General features: G+C 34.6%; 1 protein-coding gene across 1 annotated transcript in view; it reads right to left on the reverse strand.

Annotated features, from left to right (window-relative positions):
• The window catches only part of LOC135834959 (mucin-2-like), a 46,887-nt gene extending 33,155 nt beyond the window's left edge, over nt 1-13,732 (reverse strand). Inside the window, exon 1 of the mRNA XM_065348966.1 lies at nt 13,690-13,732. The gene's annotated coding sequence lies outside the window, so the exon portion shown is untranslated. The remainder of the gene's footprint in view (nt 1-13,689) is intronic.
• Nucleotides 13,733-13,811: the final 79 nt, after the last annotated feature.

Here is a 13,811-nt window from a genome sequence, read left to right on the forward strand (position 1 = left end):
GTGTGTGTGTATGTTTATAAATACGTACCTGTACCTTACCTACCCATACCTAGGTAGTTTGTTTATTTATATACGTATTTTTCTCTCTCGCTTGTGTGTTCTTTAGTAGAGCGCAATTATTATGTAATTGATGGTGAATTGGGAAAATGAGCGTGGCCTCGTGAACGGCCGTGAATTCTTAACGGGAAAGCGTTTTCGTTTTCACTGCCATAGACAGAATGCGATCAGGTGGAGGAGGTAATTGGTGCTGTAATGTGCTCGTTTTTCTTCGACGAGTACGATGACGCTGACGCTCGTTTTGTCAATCGAATCAGCGACAATGAAGACGATGACACCGTTCTAACGGCTTTCTAAGATGTGTAGATAGGCCTATACCTACGATATGTATCGATGATGATGTACAGTGTGTTGAAAAAGTTCGAATGAGGTGGGAGAATTTTTGGAATGGGAGATGATAGTGAGAGGATTCGACTTATGTTGGATTTCATCAGGGAAAAACTTCCAGTGCTGATGAGATGTCTCAAAAAACGTGAAAATATTGTATATAAAATTTTGGTTTATTTTTTCAAAATTGAGGAATATCTTCAATGATTTAATAGCTATTTGGAACCAGTTGTTCTCCATAAATCTAATTGTAAAAAATGAAAAATGGATGGAGATTTGAACATCCCTTATGACTCACTGATCCTGGGAACCGATTTAGTGATTCTCGTGTCATTTTTTGAAAAATATTTTCACTGATTTTTCTTTGTTTTTCAGACCATTTTTGAAATATTTTCTTGAGTTTTTTATTTGTAAGATACTTACTCACAGGAATCATAAGGGTAATAAGGGAGGTTTCTGGGGGTATAGGAGAGTATGGTGGCAGCAGGGGGGACACAGGGCAGGGGATACCTGAAGATATAGCGGATCTAATATAGCAGAGAGAAACACCAAGGGGCAAACCTAAAAAGCAACGTTGGGAACGAGTTGAATTAAATCTGTTATGTAAACTAATAAAATGCAAACTGAAGGACTTCAATAGGGCTAAGGAAGAAGCCTATATTAAAGAAATTTTAGATACAACAAAAAGCACCAAAAATATGAAAAAGTCTTTAAGTGTAGGAAAAGATAAATTGACGTAGGTATCTAGAAAGTGAAAAAGGAGAGAAAATTTAATTATGACCGGAGGGGTATAAACACTGTAGCAACCGACTTCTATGAAAAGCTTTATGGAAGCTTGAGAGGATGATCTAGTGGTCTGCACGGGCCTGTCCGAAAGCCCGCGGGCCGAGCCCGATAAAAGTCGGGTCGGGTCGGACCGGGCTTGTCGGGCTTTCTCGGGCTCAGGTTTTGTACTCAACGCATGCGCTGTGAGTACAAAAAGTGTAGCACGATGTTCACGTCACAACAATGCCTATTGTTGGGAAAACCATCTTGTCGCATCACGCCAACTAAAATTGTCGGGTCGGGCTCGGGCCCGTCGTCGGGCTTGTTTCGGGCTTTCGGGTCGGGTCGGGCTTTTTGCCCGAAGTACTCGGGCCGGGTCGGGTAAGCCCGCGGGCTTGCCCGACCCGCGCAGACCACTAGGATACTGTATGAGAGATATTGAAATTGAAGCAGATGATGACCTGGTGCCACCGTTTTTCGATTCTGTATATCACAATTTTATTATCACTGCTCTGCTAAACCAAGGCATTCCACTCATAATGGTCAATGTCATTGCAAATCTGTATAAAGATACTTACGCTAGAATTATAACAGATCAAGAAGGGGAATACTTCAAAATTAATAATGGTGTCAATCAAGGGGATCCTTTGTCAACAATTTTATTTATTGCATTGCTGGAAGAAGTTTTTAGAAATCTAGGATGGGAAAATAGGAGGTTAAAAGTAGAGGGAGCATTTTTGAGCAACCTTCCCTTTGCAGATGACTTGGTCTTAGTGGCTGAAAACAGGGATGAAGCAATAAAAATGATGGAGGAACTAAGGAAAGCAGGGGAGCTGGCAGGCTTAAAAATTAATTTTTCTAAAACAAAAATGCTAATTAAAGAGACTTCTGATCCGATAGAAATAGATAATAGAAAAATAGAGATGGTGGATAACATCGTATATCTGGGGCAGTTGATTGATTTGGAGATTGGCAAAAGTAGGGAAATTGAGAGGAGAATAAAAATAAGATGGAGTAAATATTGGTCTCTGAGGAGAGTATTCAAGGGACCTTTCAGTAAAAACTCAAAGAGCGAAATTTTTAATGCCTGTGTGGTATGTGCTGTCACCTATGGTGCACAAACTTGGTTTGAGGAACCGGTTTAGTGGTGCTCACTAAAACACTAAATTCTTATCACTTTATCAGATTAACACCAGTACTTCCATTTTTATTACAAAAATCATTTTTTTAGACTTTTCTCGATTTTTCAGCGCTGAATTTTTTTTTTTTTTTTGTGAGATTGGTAAGTGTACGTCTACGTATGTAAGTAGTATGTACAAAGAGTACTGATAGCACCGGTTTCAAAAATTCAAAACCTCATCATTGTTTGTCATTCATTCATATTTTATGAACGAAAAAATGCTTGTCGTGATGACGCCCTTTTTTGTCGTGCAAAAAATATTTCCCCAAAAAAATCCACTGAATTTGGCTACATTGTTGCTACACAATTGCTACACTTTCTGCTTGCTTTAAACATCTCTCGCGATTCGCTGATTCTAGGACTGGGTTTTGTGATTTTTCATTGGTTTCATTCTAAAATGCCTTCGAAATTCGAAAATGATTTTTTCAAGGCTGAAAAAGTGGTTGTAACAATGTTTTTATGTAATTTTTTTCTTTTTTTTGGGCCATTTTTTTCATCTAGTAGCGAATGAGGGGCTTTGTGTACGAGAAGGAGCCGAAATTGAGAATCACGTCTAGCTGACATTAACGATAATTCCTCCCCCTCCCTTCCTCCTTCCTTTTATTGCTAGGAGTGGGAAAATCCCGAGAAATTAGACTGTCTATGATAAGATAAGAATGATTCAAAAAGTTCGTAGTGATCGATTTTTTGAGACCATTGACAACTGGTTCAGACCTATGAAACCGGTTTCAAAAATGTATTAATCTGCTCCAATATTCTATATTCAACTGTGAAATGAAAATTGACTCCAGTTTCATAGATTTTTTTTTTTTAAATCAGGTTTTGTGACTTTTGGGACACCTTGTATGTATATCCTGTGTCATTTGTTCAAAAATTACTCACTCGAACAAGACTTTAGCGACATACTGTGTATTGTGTGTAAGTTTGAAGAAGTAGGTAGGTCTGGCTAGGAACTACGTAGAAGTTACTTGTAACTTTACCAGAATTTTTGCAGAATCTTGATCGGAATTCGATTTCTACAGCATTCTGTTTTAGTCTACTCACTGGCTGTACGTCTATAGATACGAGTAAATGATGGATTACCTCGCATCGCTTCTTTTTATTTTCTTCCAGTCTGGTAGAACTTTTTAGAAAATGTTTCTGGTTGAGTATTTGTGTCAATGAACTAACATTTTTAAACATTCTATTCTCATGGAATTATAGTCCGTGAAGGTTTTTACATGGTTTTCTAGATTTTTAAGACTATTTTAATTCTCCCGACTCGATTGATGATAGTTTAGAGTAGTTGTGAAGCATTTAACGAATTTTTGAGTTTTTCGGTTCTGGAAAAATTGTCATAAAAATCTCTAAAATTAACATCGCTTTCTGTAAATTTTGATTTACCTACTGTCTATATGACCCTTTCGATTGATTCAGGCACACATTTTCACTCTTCATTTTTCTGTCTGTTACATCATATCAACTAAAAATGTTGCAAAAATTCATAAAAATTTTATTTTTACTCGCCTTTTTAAGATGACAGTATAAAATATCAAATACGAGTATGCCTACTCAAATTCAAAATACGTTACTGCGATTATTTATTTTTTTAATGAAAAATTTCTCGTTCATAAATGCGTCAAAGTAAAAAGCTAAAATTTAATTTATTATATCTTCTTTTTGACCTTCCTACTCGATTGGAAGTTTGGTTCGGTGATGCATTCTTGGTAGCTCGGTAGCTCTTTTGATTTTTAGGGTTCCCCCACCATGGGGAACCCTATTAAAATCGCTATTGAGAATTCAGCGCCCCGCGTTATTTAGAAAGGTGTCTGATGTGATGCGTATTACGCTACCCATAAGACACCTTTTTACGTGCTTAGTGTTTTTCAGTTTCTTCAACAACACTCGTTGCTACGCATTTTCAACTTCGTTTTTATCAGCCAACAATTATTACTGTTTATGCAATAAATTTTTCTATTAGCCGCACATTCCAATTCTACTTTAAAATTTTTTATTTTTTTATTTCAAATTAAATAGGTATTGAAAGATGAAAGTGTTTACAATGAAGGATTTCAAAAATTTGTAAATACCTAAATGGAAATTTAAGTTGTAGATGATGAATGGCATTTTCAAACTAACAGCTTTTCAAAATTAGTAGGTCCGCTGTTGACGCCCTGTTGTTACCAAAAATTTGTTTTTCAGTTTTGCTGAAAATTTAGAGTGCTTGAATGAACCTAATATAATGTCTATGTGTAATATAAAAAAGAATCACCAGATCGTCATTTCATTACTATAAGTATGAAGTAGAACAAACATAATCCAATTCCCAAATAATTACTTTTGTTTGATCATATGAAAATTAAAAAAGAGAAATTCTTTATCCAAAAATGGGGAACCCTGTTGCCAGGTCCTGAGGACCTCACTTGTTTTTCTTATTCATGGAATACTGTTTTTTTTTTTCATTTAACAAAGTTGAAAAAGTTAAAATTTGTAGAACTTGAAAAACATGAAAGAATCTGAGAATTTTGAGATTTTTGCCTGAGTTGTGAAATTTTTTTAAAAGGGGCGAACTGATTTTTCATTGGTAATTACTAATTGGGTACCCAGAACCACAATGTATGTAGCTTAATCATATTGCATTTTTTGAAGAAAAAAAACTTATAGATTTTCTGGGATTGTTTTGAAATTCTCGGATGCCAAACAAAAAGAGATCTCAGCTGCTTTTATTTAAAAAAAAAAAATTTTTAGAGTATTTTTCAACTTGTAATAAAATTTGAATAAGTCAGTTCAAAATTCTGAAAAAAAGTCAAGAAAATTCATTTCAAAAAATTGGGACTTCGGTTTTTATAAAACTATTTCTGAGATCAGTAGAAGTTATTGACGGTTTTTATGAGTCAATGATGAATTAGGTGGAGGGGGGAGAGATTTTCTTCAGCTGTTTAGTTGACTATTTCTGAAAATTTAAGAATTTTTGTGAATTTTTTATTATTTTTTTAATGTGGTTTTTACTTTTGGGTCATCGTTGAATTCTACCTTATAATTAACCTGGGAGTTGGAATTGGCCATTTACATTCGGAGGGTTTTCTAAATGTGCTTTTTGAAGGTTTTCATCCTTCAACTTCTCCCTACCTTTTTCCATCGTTGAAATTGCAGTTTTTCCGACGGTTTTTAATCATTGAGTCATCGCTGGAGCCTCGTTAATCATCAGCTTCCTCATCATCCCCTCCCTCTCTTTGACTCTTTCGGGAAAGAACTCAGTCTTTTGTGAAATTCACGTTTTTATGTCAGCGAACGAGTTAAAGGTATGACTTGAAAAATGTTATAAATTAGTTCACTTTTGATTTCAATCTTTAAAATCGGTAATAAATACAGTGTAGGTACTTGAATCAAGGCTCGTGATGACTAAAATTACGAAATTTCGTTTTTATTTACTGCACCGATGCTGGAAAAAGAGAGAAGGATTCGTAAAAATTTCGAATCCATTTATCAAAAAAGTACTTCGATTTCGTGACCGTTTTCTAATTCTGATACAGTGATACTCGATACTTTTCCTGTAAACCTCTCGTAACGCTTTACATATGTGAAAAACATACAAAAAAAAAAAACTACATACCTACTACGAGTATTACCAATTTTGAGATCACGCGAGATCGAAATCTTCTCTCTACTCCACGCTCCATTTCCATCCTACTTCTTCTATTCTTAAGTAGATACCTGGCGAATGAGGCGATCTCCTCCAAAAAAAATAACCAATTACACACTCATTAAATACCGTTTTATAACGATACACGCATGAAATGGCGCCTATCGCTGCGATCATATCGGCGAATCTAGTTTTCCATAAAAATTCGTATTTATTACCAATGGTTTTAGGCATTTATTAACCTATAGGCAAGATATACAGGTAGTCAGGTACCCAGGCACCTACGTAAACGTACACTGAAGAGCTGGATGAGCCGGCCGCCGCACCAAACTCTCGTCGAGTGTTTCTTTTTAGCGGAATTAATTACCTACGATTTTTATGAAATCTACGACTACGACTACGACTACAACTACGAGTAAATCCATTCACGCCTCTTACAATTAGATTATCGTTTCGCATCTAATGAATTATCCTCGCATGTTAAGCTTTCTTCAGGCTGTTAACTTATTCAGATCCCGTATCTGTGGATGGATGTACGAGTGTATCTCCAGTGCTCTTGCTCTGCTATCCTATACTCGTGGTATTCTGTTGTGATGCGAACGGACGAACTGAGAAAGAGATAGAGACACACGGTCGTGTATAGGCAAAAAAAAACAAAATATGACAGATTTGTAACATTACGTAATTACATTTGGAAAAAAAACCCTGTCTGGGTGTCTGCTGACATTTTGAAATAATACTCGTAGTTGCACGCGTGAAAGCAAAGTACCTACCGAGTGTTATAAAAATGTACGAGCGTGACCACAGCACCGACGACTCGACTCGCGACTTCGCAAAGTACTCATACCTATACTAGCGAGTTTGCGGTGATCGGAATCGGAATGTTTAATAAAAAAAATTACAAAACCTATGCATAGAAGTATACGTACATACTCGCGTACATATAAAATAAAGACATTTTATCGACCAAGACGACGACGACACGTACTTATACCATACTTGAGCATTTACGAGACTATATCTATACCTTACGTTGTCGTAATTATCCATCCATCTTGCAGTACATGTTCTGGACAGGTTTTCAAAAGAAGTAGCGAATTCGACGTTGAGATTATTTATATCTTTAATTAGAACTTAATTAGGATATCGTTGATAATTGAAATGAGGCGATGAGAGAAATCTATATTAAAGGGTTCTTCCAGTAGCTCTAGCTATGTACTATTAGTTGAAATTAAATACGTAGGTATATCCGAGTATACCTTTTTACCTACAACTGAAAAAATTAGCCTCCTAAATGGAGGTTAATTGTAACAAGGTGTAGTAGTGCAATTTTGTTCCATTCTAGTAAGCGTACTGTTGTTTATGTATTTGGTGTAGTCTGTATAGTGTTGCCGAATTGGAGAATGAAAAACATGGCTGAATTGTTGAAAATTTTTCAGAGTCGAGGTGTATGATTGAAGAAATTGAGCAAATGTTTTGAAAATGCAAAATTACGCCATGAAAGGGGAGATGGAGAGGAATGAAGATAAGCTCTGATCGAAAAACTAAAATCATATTCGCGATCAGCGGTTTTGAAATCGTACTAAGTAATTGATGTGTCACACTACTGGAACATCTTTTTTGGATTTTTACTCTTTGGAAGGGAAGGAGTGGGGAAGGGAGGGGAGGGGGTGGGGTGACTAATCGAAAAACCGACTTCCAGAAACAAATCAATCAAGATGTACAACATGCTCCAATTTTCTTTAGTTGAATTTCAAATCTTGACCCAAAATCGGAGGGGATGAATGGGCTATAGCTTCTTTTTTGAGTTCCCATTTTAAAAATTGTGTAGAACAGCATCAAAAGTTATGTAGATGGTGATTTTTACATAGTTTTCAAGATTGTAAACAGAGCATGTTGTAGGTAGTGAAAAAAAGTACAGCCTTTGACAATGTTAAGTGGAAGATATTATGGGGAAACCTTGGAATACTTAATGGGAGTACCAAAGCACTTGATAGACCCGATGAAGAACCTGTACAAAAACAACAACGTACAGGTAAAGGTAGAAAGGGACCTGCCTGATCACTTCAAGACTGGCAAAGGAATGAGACAAGGATGAGTCCTCAGCCTAATACTGTTCAACGCATATGTGACTGTCAGCAATAAAACTGACCATTGGTGGCAAAAATGGAAAAATGTTTTTTCGCATATTTTTGTCCCCTAAAATATGGTTTAGCTGACAAAAATTTGCAAAAATTTTTTTCAATTTTTTGCCACCAAAGGTCGGTTTTATTGCGGATGGTCACATTATGGAGAATGGATAATGAGGGAAGCTCTAGAGGGATGGAAGAAAGGAGTTATGCTAGGAGGCAAGAAAATATTGAATCTGAGGTACGCAGATGACACCACAATGCTGGCTGAAAACATTGATGACATGAAGGAGATCATGGGCAAGATTGAACAAGTTAGCCTAGCCAGGGGTCTGAAGGTGAACAAATCAAAGAACTAAGATGATGATAATAGATAGGGCAAACGATAACCAACCTGAGCTGCAAGAGAAAGATGGAATAGAAGTGGTACCTAGAGCTTTGTATATTTAGGCTCCCTAATAACCAACAATGGAGGTTCAGAAGATGAGATAAGAAAGGCGTGTATTGATTAAAAAAAACAGCTGTAGGAAAAGTCTATGAAATCTGGAAAAGCCACGGAATCAGCTAATTGTATAAACACTTGTATTCTCAATATTCCTATTATGTGACCAGCTCTAACAAAATCGACCGTTTCGACAAAATTTCAAAAAATGTTTTTTTTTATTCAAGAATCTGATCTTTCAACCCTTAAAACTCATTTTAAAAATGTCATTATTTTGGATACTTTTTTTTGTCGAAATGGTCAATTTTGTCAGAGCGGGTCACACAGTATGCCTCAGAGACGTGGACAGCGAAGAAAACTGATCAGAGCCAGATAGATGCATTTGAAACATATTGCTATAGGCAAATGCTCAGAATCTGATGGACCAAGAAAAGAACAAACGTGTCAATACTGAATGAGCTAGGTGTGAAGGATAGACTGAGCACCATTATAAGAAAGAAGATCCCGGTATATTTCGGACATATAATGTGGCAATACAACCTAGAGAAGCTGACTGTACAGGGACAAGTAGAGAGAAAGAGGTCGCGCGGGAGATTGCCCACAAGGTACACTGGCCTTATCAAAAAGGCTACAGGGCTCACCTTCAGGGAGTGCACCAGACAGGCTGAAGACAGAGAAGGCTGGAGGCAGCTGATTGGGGAGGTTCCATAGTCACGATGTTCAGATATGAGTGAACGATGAAGAAGTTGACTCAAGTATCAAAAATATCAAAATTCAGGTGTGAATAATTTTTCACCCATTGTTGGCTTGAAACGTTTCAAGAAGAAACAAAAAAAAATGGGCACCTTTCTAAAAATTTGAGTGACCTTGAACGTAATTTTTGTATGGAAATATACCTACATTTACCTCATAAAAGAAACAAAATTGCTGTTGTTTTTTTAATCGGATTTTATTCCCAAAATGTAGAATTTAGCAAAACTTACAGTTGTGCCCCCCCCCGCCACCACATCCTTTTCTACCATCTTGAAGATCGAAAAATTGATTTTGGGCTGTACAAGAATAGGTAATTAATTTTTATTCTACACTTTTTTAAACACATTTTAACAATGTTTCATTCAATTTTTATACAGAATTTTACTAAAAATTGTGATAACATTTCATCAGTTTTCATTTTCTATAATTTTAATGTTTTTTTTTTCCAAAATGTGTTTCTATGTAATTTTTTACATTTTTTTAAAAACAAATTTTGTGCCATTTTTGTCATTTTTCACATGTTTTGGCAATGTTTTTGCAATTTTTACCTAACTTTGCAAAAAATTTTGTGAAATCTCATCGATTTTTGATTATTTTTGATAATTTTAATGCTTTTACAAGAGTTTTTATGATTTTTTTGCATGTTTTAAATGTAAAAATTTTAATGCAAGTTTGGCTAAATTGATGAAATTACGTTAGAATTTGGTAATTTTTTATAGAAAAAGTATGTCTATGTCTTTTTGAACATATTTCAACTATTTTTGTTCTTTTATGTTTTTATGCAATTTTAGTTTATTAAATAATCTCAACTGTTTTTTTGCCTTTTTATCGGTCATTTTCGAACATGTTTTATGAATGTTTTTTGGTAATTTTTGAGCAATTTTACTGAAATTTCATCTACTTCTGGTAATTTTTAATAATTTTAATGGGGTTCTTATGTCATTTTTTTGAATATTTTTGCGACGTTTTCACAATTTTTTTCACAACTAATGCTTAATTTTCACAAATGACTTCGGAAGTGTGAACATGGCAAAAAAAAAAAGTTAAAAACACGTTTTTTGCAAGATTTTGATTTTTTTGAGCATGTTGCATCGATTTTTGAGTTCCAAAAAAAAATATACTTATGTTATACCTTAGGGTGTAACTAAATATCTGAGAAAATTTCGCAGAGGCCCCCCTCCCCGTTTTTTTCTTCGAATTTTTGAAATTTTCAACCCCCCCTCCCAAATATGAAAAATTAAAAAAAAAATTTCACACACGCACCTACCTAGAGACTATTTTTTGTGAAAGTTTCAAAATGTTTGGACCACCCTCTTCGGAGAACGAGAATTCTGGATTTTGAACACATATGGGGACATTTCTCGGGTGGGGAGGGTGGTCGGACCAAAAAATTTTTTGGGTTGGTTTTACATCCATACTAACATTTGGGGTGAGTTTAGTCAAAATTGAATAAAGGGCGGATTTCACCATCTTATCCTGAAAGGCTCTTTTGTTGAAATTTTATCAATTTTGGGTAATTTCTGATGCCTTTAATGTTTTTTTATCCAAGTATTTTTGCGTCATTTTAAACATGGTGAACCATATTTATTGCAGGTTTTGTTAAATTTCGATAAATTTCCATTAGTTTTTGGGTTTTTTGCCTATAAGTAGGATGATTTTAATGCTATTTTGGTATTTTTACATAATTTTAGCTGATTTTAATCACGTACGTTCTATGGAATTTCTTCTTAAGTTTAGCAAATTTTTTTGACCCTTATCATTTTTTGTAATCTAAGGGATAATTTGTAACTTGAACTTGAAAAAGACAGACTCATTTAATGGGATTAATTTTACAAAAAAGAACCACTTAACATGTCTATAGTCCAAAGGGAGAAAGTAATCTTCCATGAAAGTCATTTGAAACCCTAGTCCATCATTTTTCCAATGTTCTAGTTGTAGTGAGGAATTTCGGATGGAGAAAAAAGGAGCATAAATTAATCATTATTTTTTTTAAGACTTGAAAATTGTTTTGTAATAATAAACTGTAGCCATTTTTTATGGTTTCAAAAATCGCAATCAAAAGTTCAAAAGTGATGAAAAGTTCAGTGTAAGTGAATACCTAGTTCTTGATTTTTTTAAATTATCAAAAAATCACTGAAAAACTTCATTAAGATAAAATACCTTGATTTTGACGCAATTTAAAAAAAAATTACCTACTAAAAAATTCAAAACTTTTAAAACAACTGAAAAATTTTAATAACTAAAAATTGTTCGAGATTTGTGAAAAAATTTAAATTTATAATTATTTGTAACCTTATCAGCTCTATTAAGTAGGTAATTATCACTGATTTCAAACAGAAATTTTGTAAAAAATAATTGTAAATTCAAATCCTTGTCAAATTCAAGATGTTTCTAACCAACATTATAAAAATAATCAAATTATTGGCGTTGATGGGAGTGGAAGAAGAGGTGATCCTCAAGTCATCTAGAAACCATCATCCCAAAACTTAAAAATTAGATTTTCAAATTGCAACCAAATTTTTGTCGGATACTCACATTTGATTTTCGAGTCAAAATTTTAGCCATTTGAAACCTTAAAGTACCTACCTGTCTATTCAAATCAGGGTACCAGAGAAGCTTGAAAATTAATGTTGAAAGAATAATAACCTCGAGTTGTTCCTTCTTCAGATAGATTATTGGAGGGAGGGGGAGGGACCAGAAATAATTCTCAAATGTAGGAACGTCTTGTATTTTTTTCCTGTTCAAGATTTTTTACTTCACCATCCCCCATCGTCGAATTTAATTTCACTTATTTCGAGTAATACATGCCAATTAAGCGAGTAAGTACTTACTAGATCAAGAGTTCTTACGTAAGTAGGTATCTAATGAAGAGACAAAAATAAAATAATGATTTTCATTGCATGATGCCATAATCTTATCACGAGTCACATTGCTCACAGACTGAAAAGATGGAAAATGTACTTCCATTGCAAAAAAAAACAAAAAAAAAATCTAATCTTGCATTTTTGCTCAACTCATCAATTTTGATCCAAATACACGTGAAAAGTGGTAAACCTTGCGACCGGTGTAATTTGATCTACCTATCGATGAGATAATCCTTCCACTGTATCAAATTCGATGATGGTAATTTCCGTTGATGGACGTATTTTAATGTAATTCAATATATTATTTTCCAAATAGGTACATATTTCAACATCCTAAAATCAACAATTACTCTACAGCTGTTGTTTTAATCGACGATGTTCGCGATCGCGAGAGATAAACCTAATAAGTGTTAGGTATTGTTCGCTATGCTCGAAATCTAGATCGGTAATCAGTCTAGTAGAATACTCGATGAGTAATGACGCAGCACTAATTACTTCACTGGGGTATTATGTAAAGCGAGCGAAGCAATTATAAGTGATACGGGGTGCTTTTCAAATCACACCAGATGGCACTTCACAAATACCTACCTTAGGTCTACCTTTCATTCATCATAAATGGATCACCATTTCCAAAATTATGTGTACTACATTCTAGTCACGTGAGATAATTAGCCGAGTAATTTTTTTTTTTGAAAGTCTGAAACTTTGGTTTTTTTCCTGTATACCTTATGCAATTCTTCTTTGATAGGATTACGAGTAACTGATCCATTCAAATGGCTGAGATAGTCGTAAAAATAATTTCTTCTCGAGTTACCTCGCTCGCTCGAGTTCCCAATTATGTAATTTTTAGCGCACGCATAAAAATGCATCGATTCCTAATATTCTATGTAATGTCTTTATTCTGTTTCAGGATTCCGACAAGTACGTGATAATGAGACCAGCATAATGAGTTCTGGGTAATTTGATCGAATATGTGAGATACCTATACTGACTGAGTATCGTTGTGAAAAAAATTACTTCACTGCATCGATTGACTTCATTATTCGGTAGGTATATACCTATCTACATGATTAAATTTTACTCGTACTCGTATTATCGTCGGTGACAATAATGGCCAATATGTGGAAAAAATTAACTCGGGTAAAATTTTCCCCATCGCAGATGCAAGCAAGCAAATTATCCAAACGTACGTGAAAAACTTGCTAATCGCATTCGATGTTGTAACGACGAACACGAGTGACGATTTTCAGATGAAAGGAAAAGCATAAATGTATTTCATGGTGTAATTTTTCAATAACCTACGTGGGAATATGAAAAAAAAATGTACAAGGTAAGCTTAAGCATTTCAAATAATACGTTATTTGTAAACATGCTGACTCATAGGTTAATTGCATCAATCACCAGTATCATTAGTAGACTATACAAGTAGTAAGTAGGTAGACGTACTACGTTAACCTTAACACCATCACCAATCATCACAATCCGCAAATCGCATCTTGTTAGTACAAGTTCAAGCTGAATTTATCCCCAAAAAAATGACGAATAATTACCAAAAATCAGTCTCGAAATAAAAACACCGCCACAACAGGACACTTCACCAATTACACAAAAAAATTACAAAATAGGTATTTTTTCATACGAAAATCATAATTTATTATTATTATTTTTAGAT

The sequence above is a fragment of the Planococcus citri genome, chromosome 2 (assembly GCF_950023065.1).
Source record: "Planococcus citri chromosome 2, ihPlaCitr1.1, whole genome shotgun sequence".
Lineage (NCBI taxonomy): Eukaryota > Metazoa > Arthropoda > Insecta > Hemiptera > Pseudococcidae > Planococcus > Planococcus citri.